General features: G+C 32.2%; 1 protein-coding gene across 1 annotated transcript in view; it reads right to left on the bottom strand.

Moving 5' to 3' along the window:
• LOC119839848 overlaps positions 1–20,185 on the bottom strand; it is a 41,837-nt gene extending 21,652 nt beyond the window's left edge. The window contains exon 1 of the mRNA XM_038366257.1: positions 20,021–20,185. The gene's annotated coding sequence lies outside the window, so the exon portion shown is untranslated. The remainder of the gene's footprint in view (positions 1–20,020) is intronic.
• Between the last annotated feature and the right edge of the window lie 2,403 nt (positions 20,186–22,588).

Genomic DNA, 22,588 nt, shown 5'->3' with positions numbered 1-22,588 from the left:
GGTTTTTTCTTAAACTTACTAGGAGGTCCCTACTACTCCATATTTTGTAAAATTGGAAATGAAATAAACTATTTTTATATTTTTTTATATTATATTCCTACTACTACTAGCTGCGCCCCGCGGTTTTACCCGCGTAAGTCCGTATCCCGTAGGAATAGGCTATATATGTACACGGGCGAAGCCGGGGCGGAACGCTAGTTTCTAGATATACAGATTCTAGATTAGGTACATTATCGATTTATCAAAATTGCCATTAAGTCTATATTGTCCACCGGATGCCATTAGCATACTTACTTCGCTTATAGCGGGGAGAGCTATTGTTCCGTAGTCATTTGGTGTATTAGATACTTAACCATTAGTTGCGACTCTGCTGATTGACATGGGATAGACATCAAAAACAAAATAATCACATTTAATAAAAATTAAACTTCGAACGCTTTCGAATTGTCAGAAATTGGCCTAATTTGGATGAAATTTCGTACAGAGATAGCTCGAGACCGGAGAAAAGACATAAAATAGGTTTTTATCCTGGAAATATTTGACTTTGCGTTTTAAAACGCGGTTGACAACCTAGTATTGAATGGAACTGATGTACTGATGTGCTTTATAAAAAAATCTAGTATTATGATATCTTGAACATCGTTTATAACTAAAATACCCCTTTGTACTTTAAAATTACACTAACTTCAAAGTGAAATGCTATTTATTTAAGTACAGTTACTTTCAGCAATAACCAGCGTGGGTGTAAAACATTGTTTTATATGTATGTAGGTGACAAAGCCATAAATTACTCACCCACTAATATTTTTACATTTTGATAGCTCCATAGAGATATAAAAAGCTTATAAATGAGATGTGTCTTTGAAATATGTCTGAGATTTATTTTTTAGTGCTTTATTTGGTTATATTGCTATAAATCTTTATTGTTAGCAATTTGTTTTATTCATAAAAAGGCGTTACAACTGTATTTTTCAACTTAAGTTGTAAATGTCTTTAAAACTTAAATTAAGTGTTTAAAAACTTGATGGTTATTTATCTTCAGACATTTTGTAATTACGTCAACTTTGAGTTTTTTGAATGTCATGCCAGAAAAAGGAAGCAATTGCAAAATTTGCCTATGTTATTCCAGTTATCTAGCTGTCGACGTACCAAATTTCATTGCAATCGGTTCAGTAGTTTGTGCGTGAAAGAGCAACAAACACACACACATCCTTACAAACTTTCACATTTATAATATTAGAAGGATAGTAGGATTAATATAATAAAAGTAACAACACCTCCAAAAGCATCGAGGAAAAAACAAAAAGCAAGCAGTCACATATCTGCATGGGTTCCTACCTTAAAATTCCGTATTTGTAGGTTTTTTTCACCTTGTTAATGCGGCATTTAGTTTCACATGCGCAGGCCATAAAAAACTTTAAATTTATCACTTCATTCCACCATTTACGATATATTGTTAAACACATTAAGAGAATTTATAGCGTTTGAACGTCTTATTTCAAAGATACAGTTCATATATTACAAAATGATTTATTCGGACATCAAGAAATGGTTTAAGAAGTGGACTAAAAGCTTTAAGAACAGGTTTAGAAAGACGTCGTTTGTATGTAAAATTATAGGTTATGTTATCATCGAGTAAAAGGTATTCAGAATTTTAATTAAAAATGTATACCTGTTAAGATATTGTTATCTCTTTCATTGGTTATTAAGGGACGTTTGTTAGTAAAAAAACATCATGGCGGACATACATTTAAGATTTATCTGTTTTTTGTAGATATTTAAGTCTAATTTAAATGTTAAAAATAGTTAATAATACATTTTTTAAATTATAAATACGATGTTACGTGGTTATTGATAATGTTAGTATATTCTAAAATGGATATTACTTTAGCTCAAAATCTTTTAGATAGCGTAACAAGCCGTTTTATCGGTTTAAGGAAATAAATTAAGCAATAAAGATACTACAATTCTTTCACATACAATATGTTTTTAACTTTATTTATGGTGCTGACAGTAGATATGTAAGGAGGTCGTATTACAAGTCGATCGTCGTCGTCTTATTTTTATCTAAATTAATTTAAAATAAAGCTAAAAACACACTTTTTTATGTTGTTTTTTTTATAGATATGGATATCTTGCCGGTTCCAATAGGTGTTTACTCTAAAGTCTTATGTTTTGGCGCTCACACGGTCTAGGTTATCATAAAACATTCATTCATAAAAATCGATTCACTCAATAAGAAGTTATCAGGTAAGAAATAATACAAAAGATACGGTCGAATTGATAACCTCCTCCCTTTTTTGAAGTCGGTTGAAAATTAAATAATTTGCATTTACTTGTATAAATCTCGCATTAACTCCTGGATTATATATGCGTTTAAACCACAAGAATAAAAAAAAATACTGTTATATATCTATCTAATCCGTGATTTAATTTAAATTTAATATGGCAATTAGTTCAACCTTTTTGAAATGCAAAAATTATTGCTAATTTAAATTGACTTCAAAATCCGTAGACCCACGTCTCACATAAATTATAGGATTTCATATTCACCAAAATTAAAAGCATAGTGACTGTGCCGATTCAAAACACAATCCAAATTATACCATGAGACTTGGAAATAAAGTTTATATTCGATTTATAGCCCAGCATCCCACTTACAGGGATCGCTCTTTAATTAATACCTTGAATTAAATGAGATGATTGTATAATGAGGATGGCAGTGACTGTCCAAGCTGTCGATCATAATTTTTGTCCTATTTATATTGTACTATACATATAATAACCACTATAGATTGATATTATCCATTACTTCTATAGTACTCTCTATTAATATTATAAATGTTTGTTGATTATTGTATTCACATAAAGATGTTAACTTCTTTTAAAATATTAAGTAGAAACCTCATTTAACAGTGGAATACTTGAATATATCTTAGTTGCGGTTTATGGTTGTATCTATTTATATATGTATTGCGGTTGGGGTTAAATCTTAGTTCAATATATAAATATACATATGTATATAGAAGCTAAATCAAATTTGGGAAGGAAAATATCACAGGATGTGAATGAACAGTGCAGACTATAGTGTAATTTAAAAACAAACATGAATGTACAGAACACTGATTAAAAAATCGAATATTAAATTAAAACTAAACTAGTACTAAACTAAACCTAGATTGTATTTGTAACCTTCAACAGAAAGCTTCAACAGAGGCTCTGTCGCAAATTACGATATTATGGGGTTTTAATGCAGAGTAATATCGTAAGATACATTATTAATGCCTATACATAAAACTTTAGTACTCAACTAAATTAATTTAAGTGTTCCTGTATCAATGAGTAATTAGCTATTACCAGAGAAAACTAATGAATCGATTTTGATGATACTATTGAATCGATATTGACTCTGGCGGCTTGTGTATCAGAATAACAGATTAAAAAACTTGCTTTCGCCCGCGGTTAAAACCACGCAGCACAGATAGTTAAGTATTAAAAATGATATGAATAACGTTTTATAGAATAAGCCGTAAGTGTAAAGATAATGTAATTTTAAGTATAATGAATAAAAATAATAATGATTTTGAGTTTTTTTATTGTTATTTAGAAATTACGAAGTGAACAGATTATTTGTGTAAATATTTTCTGCTAGCTTTGGCCGCGGCTTCGTACGCGCTTTCTTAAATCGGAGAAGTTTGATAGATGTTTTGATACATATTCAACAAACATTTCATACAAACCTTCCTCTTGAATCACTCATATCTATTATAAAGTCCATCAAAATCCGTTGGGTACTTTTAAAGTCTATATACATACATACAAAGAGACAGACGCGGGAAGCGACTTTGCTTCATACTATCTAGTATAGTATTATGTTATCTATATACTATGTAGTGATAAAGAAAATACGACCTTGGTTTCGCCTTACATCATTAAAAACTTCTTTCAAAACTGTCACATGATAACTATGTAAAAAATACTAAAATACTAAATAATAAATGGTTATTTAAAGGTATTTTTTACATAGCTTGAAGATATGCACGTACGTACATACGTTTTATAGTAAGTTCTTATTCATTAAGACATTAAACGTGGCCTTTATGAAGTGAAAAGTAGTGAAACAATGGAAAGTGCCTCCACACACGCCTTCGTAACGTGTTAATTTTCCCGTTCTCTAAACAAAGTTTTATTTAACATTTCTAATGTAACATTGACGCACCAAAATTAGCATGGATGTACTTTACAAAATACTATCAATGTATTTTACTCTCTACTTTTATAATTATCGATCACTTGAAAATACTAAAATGAAAAGATTTAGCTATAGATGATTTATTAATGAATGCAATGCATGCAAAATGCAATTTCATAAATCTAAGAGTTGGTGATGGCGTTTGTTTGTTGCTTTCTCCGCAAAACACATCTAAATGTTTTTTTCTAAAAAATATATATAGAAACAAGCTTTACTAAAAAGGATAGAGCTGCAAGCGTCAACTAGTCAAAGCATAAAACAGGATGTAAGGTCAGAGTTTTATTCACTTGCAAACCGGCCGTTTAATTATTTGCTATTTCTTAGGGCAAAATATAAAGATATATGAAGGAGAGGCTCAGGTGAGTGACCAGGACGCCGGGAAAGGTGAGGAGGTTAACCATTTGTTCCAGACATCTGATCGCGCTCCTTTTAGGGTTGTCACTTAAAGTTTCTAGCAGATGTTTTGAATGCGTAAACTATGACAAATAAGGTATTAAATCGTTGTGAACACAAAAACATATACAATTGGATTTTGAAGGTTTTGTTTATGAAATACGTAGGTTTAGTTACTAGACTTAAACGGCAGTGTGTCTTAAAGGAAAAAATGTAGAATTGCTAATTTACCTAGCCATACTTTTTGTTATTTTAAAGGAAATACCCCGAATACAGTAAAAATAAGAACAAAACATATGTAATTACAAATAATATTAAACTTAAAATCAATACAGGAAACTTAAATTATATGTAAATAATTTATGTAAAACCCAATGATTCAATAAACTTACTAATAGCTTATTTAAAATTGGTTATTAAAATAATATCTATAGTATTTTATTTAGTCTAGCAAGGGATCTGTATTAAATACATATAAGACCGGCAATAAATAATATTCTTAGTGGGCGTATCAAGTAGTTTTGAAGCTTTACTGCAGGTGTCACATAAATTACAATTTATCATCCATATATTTATCACACAGCTTGAAAGAAATAAAATTAATGAAATAATCCTACCGGTTGACAGCCCTGGGTCTATGCCCGTATTCATTGTTGTTTATGGTAGATTTAACAAGGCGAATAAAGCGTAAATTGTGCCATTGTTCGGCTCTATTTTCACTTATTTATATGTGTATTTGATATGCTTTCAATTACTATTTGACTTGTGATGTTCTATTTCAGAGAATACGTTTAATGGATATAATAATTGAACTTAAAGCCTGCAGTTAACTTAAAAATTCACGCACAATTATCAATAGTGTAAGCAAAACAAAAACTTATTATATAAACAAAAACCCAATCAAAATACCCTAAATACCCCACGTAGGTATACTTTTATCAGTCGTACTTCTCCATTCCCCATAGAAAAAACACACGTCAAATTAATCACGATTGCTTTGATTACACTACGAGCCTTAAAAGGGAATAAATACCCTAATGAATTACCGAATACTCTGCGATCACCATGGGAGGGCTTCTCAGGGAGTTATTATTTTCCCCTTTTTAACCGATTAATCAGCTCGGTGTACAAATGAACGAATTCGATTAGAAACGTCAGTGTGATTTACTGATTTCTCGATGACTGGCTAACACGGGATTGGAATAAAAGAGTAATTAAGATTCTTTGGTAATCTAAGTCTATAATTAATTATTTATGGGCTATGATATGCTTATAATTTAGTGAAGTGGGATACGTGTTTTGGTATTCAGGTTATTTATTAGTTTATATAATACATTGCATATTTCTTGAAGTAAATCAGTTGCAATTGGATAAAGTTTGTTGAATAAATGTATGTTGGAATGAAAATACGTTTTGAGTTATTACATCTTTCGTACTTGCAATAATTATGTAATTTAAGAAAAAGTCATATCTTTTATTATATTTCATATTAAAACATTATAAGAACATACAGTTTTTCAAATCATTGATGTAGATGATATTTCACTGTAATAGTATTAGTTATATATTCAATTATTTTGTTTTTAAGATATATGATAAGAACTTTTATCATCACACATTGGACCGCCGTTTGTGCTGGCAATGAAGGTTTTAAAAAAAAATGGCCGAATAACGGCAATTATTTAAATTGTCATGTGGTATATAATTATGGTATTTTATTATATTTTTGGAGGTCACATTGACCTTTCAAGCGATTATATCTGTAATGGTTTTGTTTAGGACAGCAATCGATTTTAATCGATTAAATTTTTGCTTATAAGTGGATTTTATGATAACATAATTTACAAAAATCATTTAGGAATTAATATATGAAAGATAAATAAAAACGTTTTTTTAATATACACAATAAAAAGAACCAAACAATAACCGTATCTGTCGAGTTTAAAACCATCAGATCAAATTTATTTAACAATTTCTTACACAATTTCAATTATGTTCTGATTACACTTGAAAAATTTCGACGTGGTTAATAGCTACTGACCATGTGGAATTGTATAACGGCATTCGTCTAGCCAGCCCATCCATTGCGTCATTAGTAAGACACCTTATTAAATAAATTTAAGTACCTGCGCAATCATCATTACATGATTTCAAATAGTAGCTTTTTGATGTAGACAAATATTCGTAATAAAATGAAATGGATCTCTTTATAGCAAATGTCTTTCAAACCTAGAAACACAGTATCGTCACGTATTCGCTTCGCATCTGAATCGTTATTAATGGCCTTTTTTCTAATTGTATCTGTATTTTAAAACCTTACACACTTTTTATTCTCGAATAAAGCACCCTCGATAAAGTGTGTACCCTCAAGGCTTTAGTTTATCCGGTTAAGATCAACCGTTTTTGTGTGAAAGAGTACAAACATTCCTTATTATAATTAAAGTTCTTTCAAACTGGATGGCAACCGATAGAGGCGTTTACATATTAATGAAACACAGCCAATATTTATTCAAAATTTTGATACTAAGTTAGACTTAATTAGTTGACATATTTAATTGTTAAATTTTTAGTAAGATGGCTAGGAAAGTCATTGTTTTTCACTGCATTTTAAAAAGCAAAGTTGCTTCCTGCGTCTTTCTCTATATGTCAGTGTGCTTTAAATTAATTTTTAAATCTTTAAAACTTCGTAACGGATCTGATGTGTTTTTTTAAAGATAGAGTGATTCAAAACGAAGGTTTATATGTATAATAACATCTATTAAACTACTCCGAATTCAATTAGTGCGAATCCGCGGCTAAAAGCTAGTGAAGTCGTCTTTATTGTTGTATTATCGTCTCCACCCAGTATATGTTTTATTTACCACATTCACTTTCCATTTTATTACATAAATTAGAAAAGACGGTACGTTAGTCTGTTCTTTATATTTTAGTGAGATCGTTTATCTAATAGGCCTCACCGAATCAGCTCATTTGCATAGAAACTTGAGGCACCTTTCACGTATTTCTGTATTTAGTATTATCAAATATTTGTTCACACTTAAATTCGCTAACTTCTAATTAATTGTTAATTTATTTTCATAATTGGTGAAACGTTCGACCGAAAGGCTTATAAAAGTTTTATATTTTTTAAGGATAAGTTTGGAAAACACGCTTATTTTTTAAAATAAAAATCGAATAGACAATTTAGTCTAACATATGTCATAGTAGCGTTCCGCATCTACTTCTCCTGTTTCCTGTGATACATACATAGCCTATATTTAGTAGTAGCCCAATAGTTCCTGAGATTTGCGCGATTTTCGACGCTAACGCTAATCTAAACTTAATTTATTTATTACGAAGCTATGAATCCTAAAACACAATTTCCATAATAAAAGGACACTGTTGCATACCGTGCAATTAATAAACAACCGTACCTATATCAAACAGGTGTCTCGTAGCAAACATATAAAGAGCTTCATACAAAATCACTATATCTTAAAACAATGCACATAACACTTTCTTTAAGTATTTCCCACGATATGAAAACACGGATATTATGTCCCCATTCTCGTGTTTATTGAAAATTAACAAATATTTTGTAAACAAAGAAATCTTCGTTAGGTAGCAATCATTTAATGCGCTGAAGGTGAAGCGAAAATGGGCTCGTGATTTTATTTAACATGATGATTAATATTCTTCTTGTAATTGGATTGAAAGGTAGTAAAAGCGTTTTATAATTTATTGCAAGAATCAATTTCTTATTGTTAGTTTATGTGATATGACGGTTTGTTTATAATAATTTTATGTTAATTGGAAAAAATATAACGGAATTCTAATTAGATGTATATTGTATGTAATTGTAGGTTATGTCTCTTGTCAATTTTCAGTTTTATTATGCAACAGTATAAAATGGGACAAAATAAGTTGCTCAAGCGATATAGAGCAGACGCTGCCGGAGGGGACGACAGCTGACATCGGCCGGTTCCCGTGGCTTGGGGTCGTACAGCATAGTTTTTGTGAGTATATAATATGTTTATTGTATTAAAGTGAATATAGTGTATCCTTATCAATATTATTATTACATATAATATGTATAATGCCTCTTTGATTTTTTTTCTTTCATGATACAACGTAACGATTTTATGGCATGATTTTTGTTTCCAGAGATTTTGTGTTTTATTTGTCTAGATAGTACGAATTCCTTAAGACCACGCGGGTGATGTCGCGAGTAACACCAACTAGTCGTTTTTTGGAGTCCTTTCATTGGAGTCCTCAAATGTTTGTGTCCTCAATTATTAATCATAGACCACGTAATAAATAATATTATATATATCAAGTATTTAAGAACCATTCTTCGTATTTTCAAACAACTTCATAAATGGAGAAGATTTTCAATCAGGCTTGATTCTTGGGCTTGGTGAATCGTTTTTGATAATTCTCTTAGTTATTTGTCATTTGTCTTATCAGATATCGCTGGTGCTACAAGGTTCGCGATAACGGGTGGTATCCTCATTCACCCCACTTATGTTCTGGCTCCTGCTGAGGATGTGGCTAGGATACAGCCCGCCACTTTAGTGTTAGTATATAATATATTCTATACAAATACGAGGAAAGATTATTTATTTGTTTGTTACCATGTAAGTCGAAAACTACTTGATTACTTTTTAAAAATATTACTCACATGTTTTCCGAGTGGGCCAATTTAATTTAAAAACAGGTTCAGTTTTATACACGGTATAGTATGTTACACAACTGAGTCTGAGTCTAGCACGGAGTGTATCGCTGTTGTCTACAGTAACGTAGAATTTATTCTACCCACATTTAAATCTGTAACATTCGATCGGCGAAGAAATGTTGAATTAATGTTGTTTTTACAGCGCAATAAATATTATGTTTCTTTCGTGGATATGTAAATATATTTCTAATGTCTATGATTTCATGCAACGTGTGTTTCGACACGGCGATGTATGTTAACTGAAACTATTATTGTACTATGTTAAAAAATGTCAGCACACGTACACAATTGTGCAAAATGTATACGTGTTTATCCACTAATTAATTATTAGATAAAACCTTGTTATTACAACTGTAGCAGTGGTTAGGCCTCAGCAAATGCGTTACTCGCTTTTAAAGGATAAGGGATGAGGATATGTTTGATGACTGAAAGTAAAGAAGGATCTGGTAAGGATGAGGAAAAGGATACGGGGCTGCAGCTACCGCACTTAACATACATATAGACAGTAGCATTTACATCCTTCTATTAATCACGCCAATCTTCTGAGTGGGTGTGATTCCCCTGGCCCAATACGTGCTAAAGCCTGCTACATCTTATAGCAAGAAATGACTTTCTAATCATCAAATAATCAGATTTTTACTACAGAAACAATACGAAGTTCATAGCATGGCAAACCGCTACAAACAAGTTTTCTATAGATGTCGTTGACTATTACATGCACCCTGAGTATGAGAAGGAGACCTTCGCTACTGTGGCTCTCCTCGAACTGTATTCCAGGAAAGATTTGGGTATTGGTGAGTTGTGCTTCATGTTTATAACTCTTATGAAACTAAACTACTATCGTCTTATAGTTTGTTTTTTGGCACCTAACCTACTGCTAAAGTCAACACTGTTAATTTTAAACAATAGAGGAATTATGGAGTCGAGAACAGTGCGAACAGTGGAACAGATGCTACTGCAATCTTCTAAAAGTCTGGTCTAATAGCCTAATCATAGATATTCACATGAACCAGAGGAGCCCTTCTGCCCCATCTATATCTTCATAGTCCAACCAGCCATACAGACAGAGAGCGTTTTTACTTATAATCTGTAAACAAATGAGGCTGCAGGAGAAGGTCCTTTTCGGTTTATAAACTTCTGTTCGATTTACTACAATTTTGTTATTGCATAGTTTTACACTGTACAAAAATATTTACGTAGTTATTAACAGACAATTGTAGAAAGATAGTTAATAAATAAGAAGGGAATCGATGGTATATGACTATTTGACAGTAAAACTATTTGTAAAATGTGTTATTGTTTATATTTCAGCACCTCTGCTACCCATTTGTATGCCGATAAGGGGTGGTGGTGCTTTTTATGATATGTTCGTAGTAAAAATGACTGATGGTGAGTTATACTACCATAAAAATAACACCTTAATCGTAGAATGTGAATGGGACGGCTTGCAACAAGATGGACGGACGACCTGACTAAAGTGGCAGGGAGCCGCTGGACTCAGGCCGCTGGTGATCGGTCATTTTGGAAATCTTTGGGGAAGGCCTATGTCCAACAGTAGACGTCCTAAAAGGCTGCAACGGCAAATCGTAGAATGTTAATAGCCTGTGAGAATTGTGGTTATTGAGAGAGAATAAGAGGGAAATATACGATCTACGATTTTTTTCTACTCTAACAAACGGGGGACTGACCGGGATCACGGGTGGCTGAGAGACAAGGTGTTGCTACGGTTTAGCAAAATTAATGAAATTATATATTTATTCTTTTATGGCAGGGCAAGCAAAGGAGCAGGTGGGCCACCTGATGTTAAATGGTCACCACCGCCCATAAACACTTGCAACACTAGAGGTGTTACAAGTGTTTTGCCGGCCTTTCAGGGACATATACGCTCTTATCTTGAAGACCCCAATGTCGTAATTGTTCAAGAACACCGTAGCTGGTAAATCGTTCCAAAGCTTCACCGTAATAGGAATACTACTAGGAATACTTCTTATGTTCTTAAAAAAATTATATAATATACTTTCTGATTCTGTCTCAGTACTCAGTGCAATTTTATTTGTTACGAAACTTTGTTCACAGCAAAGGTGGATTTAGCAAAGGAAGTTGTCAAAGTGAATTTCGTCGAAAATCAAGATTGTGAAGAATTTTATTACCAGGCTAAGGTTATTCATTTGTTTATTTTGTATATATATAGGCCTATATAAACTCTATACATACGTATTTATTATTAAATACACAAATGAAAAACTTTGTTTTTTTTTTTCAGTTAAATTACAAAAAGATGGCGCCTGTAAAACCCTTATGTGCTAAATCGATAAACATGAAGGACCCTTGCATTTGGGATGGTGGATTCGCCCTCATCACCAGGCAGGCTTGGGGCTTCTGGAAGTTGGTATGATCAAATAGTTTCAAATACTATTTCGAAAATTATTTCAGGGGCTATTATAATTACTATGATGATAATGACATAATATTTGATGGATGTTTCGTTTTTTCATCTGTTTTCATAATAACAAATAATTTTTATATTCTCGCCTGGCTAGACTAGTAAATCTGTCTTGTTCCATACAATAATACATTTTTTTTACTTGATATTGACCGCGATCTCGCCTGATCGTAAGCTAAGATGTGGTCTGTAATGGAGCGAGCTTCACCAGAAGATACCCGTTTCCCTGCAAGACCTCCAAAATTTACTCGTCGAAGAACACAGACTCAGGAAGCATGTTCTAGACTCTAAATGTTCGAATGAAGACAGTAAATACATCCACGTTTTCAGATCGGATTCGGTCTCCGCGGTCCAGGGTGCGGGGCGCCAGCTCGCTTTATCAACGTACATGACTACCTGATGTGGATCGATGAAGTGATCACCCAGGCACCGCTACAAGAGAGGTATTTGGATGATGAAGCGCTAGTCTTCAGAAGAGTATCGCCTATCAAAATCATTATGTACAAATGTGAGTGATGCGTTAAATTTATTTCTCTTTAGGATAACATGGATTATATGGTGTTTTTTATAAGGATGTTATAAGGGTTGGCGATAATAATATTTATTTTTATCCTTTTAAAATTTGTGGGATGTTTTTCAAAGAAATACTATAGTATTATGTTATCTATGGAAATACACAGTTTTTATATGGTGGTGGTGTTTTTTTACACAGATGGATAGCACTTATATAATGTTACCATTAAATTAATGTATGTTTATTAAACGTGACATGATATTTAACTATTAATGCTTAATTTAGAGGTGCGGTTACTCGTTTCCCAAAACTGTATCTCGAATCGCTGATCTGTTCGTCTTATGTTCATTTGGTCTTTGCAACTGAAAAAAGGGAGAGTTAATCAAGTCGCCTGTGATTTTATTATGTATTACTCATAACTTTTTACTGGGTGAATAATTTTTTTAGATTCTTTTTAATTTGTAAGCGGGTGCCTGTCTTGTGGTCCCATTTAGTCTATTATATTAAAAATATGAAGGCGGTTCAGTTTTTTGTTAAAATAATTATTAATTAACACATTTCAGCCAGACTTAAAATGCCTACATCATTTGGCCAATGCGAGAGGAAAAAAAGAGGGAGCGTTCTATATAAAGACAACACTGAGATTCTCATGACCAAGAACTTCGGCCAAGGTTTCTTTTTCGTAAGTATTCAGTTAAACGAAAAATTTTAAACACGAGCAATGTATATAATAATGTATGTGTATGTTTGGACTCCTATATAATATCCGGGAATCTAATAAAATTATGCAAGCAATTTAAGACTACAAAGCAATCAATGTCTAGTTGTTAATAGTGTTTATGAGCATTGGAGACCACTTAATCAATAAGCCCATATGACCTCTGCTTATTTTGCCATAAAATAGAACCAATGTAGAACTAACTAATGTAGTTGTCACTTGTTTCAACTTGTTGAAATTTAAATGGAAAGTCAATCACGTTGAAACTGCAGAACGGATTTTGATGAAATTTGGTATCCAGACAGGGTATGAGCTTGGGTGATGGGATACTGTTTATCCCGAATAAATGCTTCCTCGGGATAAAATAGGAATCTTGATATACGAGCAGAGTCGGGACTAGCGTCTAATTTAAAATATTTTTGTTAAACGCCTCTCTTTCAGATGTCGGTAGCGCAGGCTGCTGAAGTGAACTGCGCCACAGTAGTGCTGGAGGTCACCACTCGCAGTAACGCAGCTTTGTGGGTGGAGAACCACTGCTATCAAGACCTGACTGCGGACAGGACGGGGTATCGGTTGGATAAGAAGAAGGATTTACGGCCGTGAGTATGGTTATATTTTATTTTTTATTTTGTTTTATTGGTAAACCTAGGGCTGGTGTAAACTTAGCACCCGAGTTGGTTGGAGCCTTTATGTTTATAAATAGATGCATAGAAAATATTAATCGGGAAGCTGGATTCGAAACCTTGCTCTATTTATTAACTCTTCAATAAAACTAAAAATACCATGAGGTTAAAATAGCAGTACAATATAGTACTTCAATGTAGTGACAGTTCAAACCTCCAAGCTAATCACGAATAAGGAGATCAATAATATTATGAAGCAAGTTTCCTTTTAACTGTACAAGTTACTAAGTAACTTACAATAAATGAAATTTTTAGTTTTATAGCATTGAAATGCTTTATAAATGAGAAATTGCGAAAGAATAGAAAAAAAATTATCACGAGGTGATATTCGAAAGTGCGTATTTTTGCCAAACCGTAGCAACGCCTAGCCTCTCGGCCACCCGTGATCCTGCCACAGTAATCGAATCGAATTCTTCAACTATTTCGGTTTTTGTATCTATGCCCCATTCCATCGCCTTCGATCATATTAAAACTCAACATTTTCAGAAACGAATGCTTCATATACTTCCAATCAGTGGCGTACATCGAGTTCCGCTTCTACTTCTCGTTCAGGGCGGTTCTTGAGGTGACACTATTCGGTAAAGTGGAGCAAGTGAAGAATTTACTGCACCCTCACCGGCTGACGGTGTCCACGCACGCGTGGTACCCGACCTATATCTATCTCAGGACGAGCTGGTTTGTGCCGTACTACTCGTGGTGGTGGTCCATGTAAACTACATCAATAGCCATATATTACTGCACCAAGAGATTGTCAAGAGTGAGATTTTGAAGGAGGGTTTTCGAGCTATGTATCTTTTTTTTGGTACATACTGTAGTGCTGCAGTGTAGTGGTCAAACGGCTTGATACGTTTTAGAATCTATGTCAACAGGACTAAGCCGTGGATTTGTTATGGATATATAAAATTATTAAAGCTTAGCTGATCCGGCGAATTTTGCAACGCCATCGACCTTTTTTTCAAACATTTATCCGTATTTTTTGCCTTCTAAACCCCCCCCCCCCTGGACTATTATGAATGCATCAAAACCAAATTATCAAAATCGGCCCAGCCACTCTAGACTTTTAGAGAGACTAACGAGATAACTATAAGATTATGTGTTGTCTCTTAATTTTTCCGTTAAACATATCGAGCATGTTATTAAAATGAGGAAACATTAAAAGCATCTAAGAAAATTTTAATTGTTATATCACGGAATACATATTTTGATTTTTTAACTTGGCTTAATTTTATTATAACTGTCAAAGCACGACTGATTCAAATTTTGGCAAGCTTCAGTTTATAAGAAGGAAATAAATTATTGAATTCTTGCGATTTCAATAACTTATGCTAATGAATTGGCGAAATTATTTTATTTTCACCGGTCCTTGATAAACGTACAAAGTTTGAATTCAATCTGTCATTACAAAGTGGGTCAAAATCTAGTCTAAAGCAGTCGGTTACACACATACTCGTGAGGCTAATAAAATCGTGTTAATTAATAAGCCAGAAGGACTTACTAAGAAACAAACATATTACCTCTCAGTTGAAACGCTTAACCGGTATCTGGGTGATATGTCAACGTAATCTTTTAGAAAAATCTCTCAAACTTATGCCGCTGGTTATAAAAAATGGTCGGAGTGTTAAATGCGTAGATCTCAGACAATCAGCATGGTGTTTATCGAGTTGCGGCCTCCCGCAAAGCTACTGGTTTTACGACAAGTGGAATAAGATTATTTGATATTGCTCTTGAATCCTTGTGGTTTCGTGTAGTTTTCTTTCTTGTAAATTGAATATATGTAAATTATTGTGTTACACTGTTCACTGTTTGGCGCATTAGTTGTACATATATCTGTATTAATATTATAACTCTGTAGAATTTGTTTGAATGTACCAATCTCAGAAACTGCGGAACGTATTTGTTAAAATTATTTCACCGTTCTTATATATACGTGATCCCTCGAGGACTGCTAGTATTTCAATTATAGTACATAGATATATGTTTTATTCAAGTATTAGGCATTTGAATATATATTTGAATAAACACGATATAAACAAACAAATGCCAATATATACATGGACCATAAAATGCGTAAGTGAAACGAGGCGAATTTACGATCAAGTAATCAAGATGTTATCAATAACATTTTTATATTCAAGTTTTTTTTTAAAGAGACTACTAGTGTACTATTAGGTGCGACTATTTTTGCTATGTAAATTTGGATAAAATATATCTTATTAATTATAAAAATAAAGTTTATAAGTATGGATGGATGTATTTTATTTAATTTCCTTGGGGTATTGGGGATAATATATGAAATTTACTAATTATTTTAATTATTATTCAAACATATTTTAATAATGTTCATTATTTAGGACTATTATTTTATTGATCTTATTTCTATCTATTCCTTTAAAATATTTGATGTAACAAATAATTAAAAAATAATTATTAAACTAGATAAATATAGTTAATTTATAAATAGTTACTCTATAGTAAAAAAAACTGCTTATCAATTCGTAGAGGCAAAATATACATCTCTTATACGTAAGAGTTTCTATAGTATTTATACCGACATTATGAGTACTTTACAACTCGCGTGACGGAGCACGGGTAAACTGTGATCAGGCTCGCAAAAATCGCGTTTAAAATCCGTTAAAAACACGTTAATTTCAGATTATCCTCACGTTCTCCTTTGAAACATAGACAAGAGGAATAGCTAGAGAAAAAACACTTTATGGACATAAGAATGCCAACTTTTCCCGCCAAAACAATCAACGAGTTATTCAAACAACTCTCAACATATGTTAGTAGAGTACTTGATCCAAATACTCTCAAGTAATTAATTCAGCCGTTTATCGAAAGATTTATGCTATCATGAACTCAAACTTTCGAAATTTATTCAATTAAATGTATGGGCTAAAGCAATATCATAAGGTATACATTGGCGTAAAGTGAATAAGTATTGAGAATACGTAGAAATGTATCTATAGGCTGGAAATCAACGGACAGACAGAAAAAGTTGTCGAGGTGAAAGACCGCGACGCGGTAGGGCTGCCACTTCGAGATTTTTGTGTGACAATGGACCATGAGGCTATTTTAGTACTTAGAGATGTGACCGTGTCTAATTTTGCGCTTTATTTCATAATAACTGAATTTATTAATATTTAGCATCAACCCGTAAATATTCTGGTCATCACTTACATTATTCATTAACTTGCTCATACAGTAAGTTATTAGCCTACAGAGAGTACAAAACTGATAATTTCAATGAATCTAGCATTAAACGAAATTTGATAGTTACAACAAGATAGAAGAAATCCTTAATTGATTTTTGCTCAATTCAAATATTTCTATCGAAAATAAAGCAGCATTTTTAGCGGGCAAGGCAAGGCAAATGTTTAAATAACTCATTACTTGGTATAATACACAAAGTCATTTTTTTATTTTTTAGAAATTTCAATTTGTCATACGAGCTCCCAAGTCACTTTCTTGAAACTGGAGAAACGATATTTTTTTACAACGATAAGATCTTTTAATACAGATCATATAGACTTTCACATCCATAACTGCGCTGGTGGCAACCCTACATCTCGAATAGGAGATTAATTGCGTCCTATTATATCAAGCTGTTTCGCAAATCGTTTGCCTTTGTGGCGATTTGTTTTCACGACCCACCCTGACCTTTTGCAGTGAATTTTATTGTCTGTAAATGATTTATTGTACCGAATCCTACTAATACATGCTAATTATTGCATATACAAATACTTAATAAATGTTAATTTTGAGTAAACACAAGCTAAAACCCACAAAAAATACCTCTAAGACCGTGCGGTTGATTTAAATGTCACTATTAGATGGTTAATTCAAATATCAAATCAATCCCCACACTCGATACTCAAATAGAGATGTAATAATAAACTTTATTGTACACCAATAAAGGTCAAATTTCAAAAGAGTTAGATTGAATGCGATATATTACAAAGTTAATGCGTTTTACGGGCTCTTCGAACGTTTTCATGGCTTCATACAAGGGTTCCATTTCATTCGTATTTTATGTTCAGATTAAAGTTATCTTTAAAGACCTCAGGTGTTATTCTGCGAGGTAAAAATACTTATAGAAATGGATATTTTATGACTTGAAATGTAGGTTCTTTTAAAAGAGAATGACTGCTAAATCCATACGGTTTTACTCGACGAAAAAAAGCTGAAACTTTATTTTTTATTATTATAATAACAAGCAGGTCCCATAAACATTGTGGTGCAAAAACAAACTTATCGCTAGGAAGTTTAAAAATTTAGCATACCTACTTGAAAAAATTCATAAAAATCGGTCAAGCCGATTCTGACATTAAAATTAAAAACAGTTATTCATAAACATCAAAGATTAACTAAAACATTTTATGTACTTAAGCTTCTCAGCTAACGACCAAACAGTCGTATATTTAATTATTAGGCACATTATATTATTAATTTAAGTTTATATCGATAATCCAAGTAAGGTTTGCTTAAACACCTGCTAACCATTAACTTAATATATGAAGCAACTTTTAAAAGCTGATCAAAAAAGAATTCTATTAAACGTCAAAATATAATTGCAGATATCTTTATCAATTTCAGATAAGCAAAGGTTCATGCTAAATAACACGTGTTTCTTAATGAATTCAATATATTCAATTCACGGTGTTGCTTCACTCACTAAATAATCATATCAATTCTTATGTTGGATTGCCATTTTGTTTATGTACAATTATGCTAATCCCACGTTGGGATAATACCACTTAATAATCTTGAATAATAAAGAAAAATAAATTGTAAAAATCTAAAGACACTAATGTGTTAAAATATCAAAAAGAAACAAACTTGTGCGTTGCATCGAAATAAAAATAAATAATATTAATACACACACATGCGGCGCTAAAATGTTTGTTTCAATATTAATAAACGACATCTGCCTGTCATTAATATTCATTCATTACGCGAATCGTTCTCAGGCGTAATATTCTATCGAAGTCTCGATAAAAACTGTAAGAAACCGTTTACAATGAACATGCTGCAAATGCACGGGTTATGAAATTATTCGAGCGCGTTGATGTCTTTTCTATCATAACATCTGCGCTATTGCACTAGCGGATAGCATTCTAAATGGCAATGTTTAGTTGATAGCTCGGAATGCACGAGAAATTGTATTTTGAGTTTATGTTATACGTATTATAGTGTACAATTACACTCTTTATTGTGTTTCGTGTACTGTTTGTGAAAAAAGTTATGTGTAAAATATTATTTAACGATACTATCGGTACATATAAACACGATATATAAAAATATTGTTTATCCTTGACATAACTATATTATATAGTCTCTTGTATAATTTTGTTTTATCTCAAATATATTGTGATAGTTATACTACATACTAAACTTGCTTTTACAACCAATTTCGCACATTATATGTAAGTCCAAACCGTTGTCCTTTTAAGTTGAATGAGTCCAAGGCTCCACTCTCACGCTTGACCATTAAAAGTTCATCGTCATGAAGGCTTCGTTTAATGATTAATGATGATTTTTATCACGCTCCGCCTTAATGATTTAATGATTCGCGGCATACGAGAACTGATATATTGAGGTCATTTTATGTGTGCTGTTAATGGTCTATTATCATTAATTATCTTTTTTATTTGTAAATGAAAAATTTAACTAATTATGAGATTTGTTCAATAAAGATATTTTTGTAGACTGTACAATGTTCAGAATCGAAAATATATGTAAATTGCTTGGGGAAATAATGAATGATGATACTAATAAGAAGACATATTTGAATGTTAGTACTTTCTAACTTGATATTATGAAATTTATTATAACACTTCTTATAGAATAGCATGTGGGTACTATGATTTGAAAGTTTTATTAAAACTTTTTTTTTTTTACATATTATTAAATATAAAATCACTTATACAGCGATTACAAATAAAAGACGAATAGGATAATTGTTATGCCTTTTTAATATAAAACGTATTCACTGAAAGTCATATAGAAGACGCTTCTCTTTCTTTGACTGTATCATTAATAAGTTGGGTGATTAATGATTTACTTAACATACAAACAATAACAGTAAAATGAACAACATGTTCAAAATTAAAACATTACTTTAATTAACATCAAGGATAGCGTGTTACATATAGGCATGTATATAAATACAGAATAAACACATCCACGGTTCGTATAAATTGATCAAAACAGTGCGCTTTTTATGATATCGTATATCGCTTCGGAATGTAACGCACTTATATCCTTGACTATTTACATAATATAAAAACTCGACCGTCTCACCTCAGATGCATCCAATAAAAACGGCGTTTGGCATCAAATTTGCACAAACAATCCACACACAATTCTCACAGTGAACCACAATAAATCACACAAAAAAAAACAATATTTAATCACTATGTTTTAACACCACATGACATACAACCTTATCGTTTCGGAGGTTTTCGACTACTGACGCGTCGTCGTGACTTCGCTCGCAACCGTCTCCCTCACTCGCGTGTTATATGAAAGGGATGGCGCGCTTCAACGAAAGCTCTTTTTTGGCTTCTAAAAAGTTGCTGCGTTGTATAAGTGCAGCTGTGCTAAATTACTATTTGTACAAAGTTTGGTTTGTGAACATCCATTTCTTTTATTTCAACCGCAGACTCATTCATAAATGTTTATCTGTACAATTTTATACTTCTTATCTAATCAAATGAGTGATAAGGCTTTAAAAGGGGACTCCATCGACTCACGAGGAACTAGCTGATAAACGCGACTTCGTAATTGTCTTTATAACACGTTTGTAGTAATAAAAGACTTTAAATAAAAGACTATGACACGCCTAAAGAGTTATCTAACCGTTATTATACGAGATAGAGAAAGAAAAAATTAACAGTTCCTAATATGAATATTTTTTCAGCTATGAATATTATATGAATAGTGAAGAACTAATACCATATCGACGTTAATAAGCGATGCAAACTGTTATCGAATTCGAATATTGCCTTAAATTTTTTTAATAGTTAACTTTAGCCTTGAAGCCAAGACTTTCCGGGTCGCCTTTTTAACAAGTCATTAAAAGCTGGCAAGGCATTAAATTGTTTAGTTAGTCTTTGTTTGAATTGTATCGTATGTGAGGTTACAAGTAAATTTACTTTGTAGAACTACTTGTTGAATTAATCAGTATTTTGTTATAACAATATCAAGGTAAATATATCATATACTTTAGTTTTACTTCGAATGTAACGCAAATAACTATTCAACTTTTTTACTCGAGTATTCTATTTACTTATGTGATACTTAATAACTTATTTTACGTTTGTACTATGTTGTCGATCTAAAATTATACTTGTTAACCTATCAATGATAATAATAAGTATAATAAAGATGATAAAAATTTAATACAATTATTGTACTAAATGCAGCCAATTTAATAGCATTCCCCGCTGTCTATTTACCCAGTCTATTAACGCGTAAAAGTAACAAATAAAATAAACGGTTTCATTTGGTTATTGCCCTGCTATCACATAAATTATATCATTAAAAGGCACCACATTGAGAGCTTCTAGTTTTAAAGTCCGTGGGGGGTTAGCCACAGCTTAAATCTACTGTATACACCCCTGGAAATAAAACAAAGAAGATATATTCGTGACTTATGGGAATCCAATTAGTAGAGTTTATAAGGGAAGCAGGACTCTATTATATCTTCATTAATCAATACAAATAGGCTTTATATTTAATATATGACTATACTGTTAATTATCTTTAGCTTTAACAAAAAAATATGTGTACCTCTTGCCATCCATCCTTGAGAGAATTATATACGACATTTCGAGCTGTTTATTTATTAACGCTATTTTTATATGGGACGTTGGTTATAAAAATTGCCCTTTCCTTTTATTGTTTATCAGAAAACTAAATGTTCCAGTCATGATACATGCTCCATTTTACTCATATAGAAGATTTTATCTCAGACTTACCGAGTGCCTTTTGCAAACAAAAACATTATATTTGAAACATTATTAGTTCGCTGATAGAAACATCGTTGATCTTTTTGTGGTGCTGTTTTTGTCCATAAATTTCAAATTAAAACGAGCCGATGTCACGCGCGCGGCGAACAAAAAAGCACGCGTTTTAATATTCAAGAGCGAGTTATGTTTGACCCCCGGCGCGACTCGATACGTGACTGAGTGCTTGTGTAGGGTGGTGTCGAACTTGTTATCTGTATGACGAGAGAGGGCATTCAATGTGCAATGTTTTTATGACATTACTGGGTAAGGAAGAGGCGACTTGACGGATAAAAGCACGTTCTTTTTACCTTTTATTTTGGTCCGACTTGAAAATCCTTGTAAATTATATTTTTAACAATGTTTTTGAAGTACTCGGTACTTTATTTTGTAGATTATTTGTTCTCTACATATAGAAGTTAATTAACAAAGGTTATTCTTTTTTGAAATAGCTTTTTTACACAGTATGTCTTTAACGTACGTAGTAAAATAGTAAAAAAAAGTAATTTATTCATAAGTGTGAAGCTCAAATATTTTAACAGAGCACCATTTAAGACATCAGTGACATTTAATTAAAATAAATTACGACTTAAAAAAAAAGTTTGTAAATAAATATTGAACGATTCATCTTCTGCCGTTAAAGAAAATCAGAACCTATACGAACCATGATTTTACATTAACATTAAAAAGCAGTAAAATTAAATGTCATGGCCTCTTAACAGGACATAAAAAATAATAATTGGTTCGTAATTAACACTCCTATTTTATTAAGCAATTCTGTCATCGCCCCAGGCAAAAATAGGCATAAGTGCATACTATAAAATGCGTACATAACGATTTGCGTACGCATTTTACTATTAAG

Source organism: Zerene cesonia, chromosome 5, assembly GCF_012273895.1.
Source record: "Zerene cesonia ecotype Mississippi chromosome 5, Zerene_cesonia_1.1, whole genome shotgun sequence".
Taxonomy (NCBI): domain Eukaryota; kingdom Metazoa; phylum Arthropoda; class Insecta; order Lepidoptera; family Pieridae; genus Zerene; species Zerene cesonia.
This window is presented reverse-complemented; position numbering and strand designations above follow the sequence as displayed.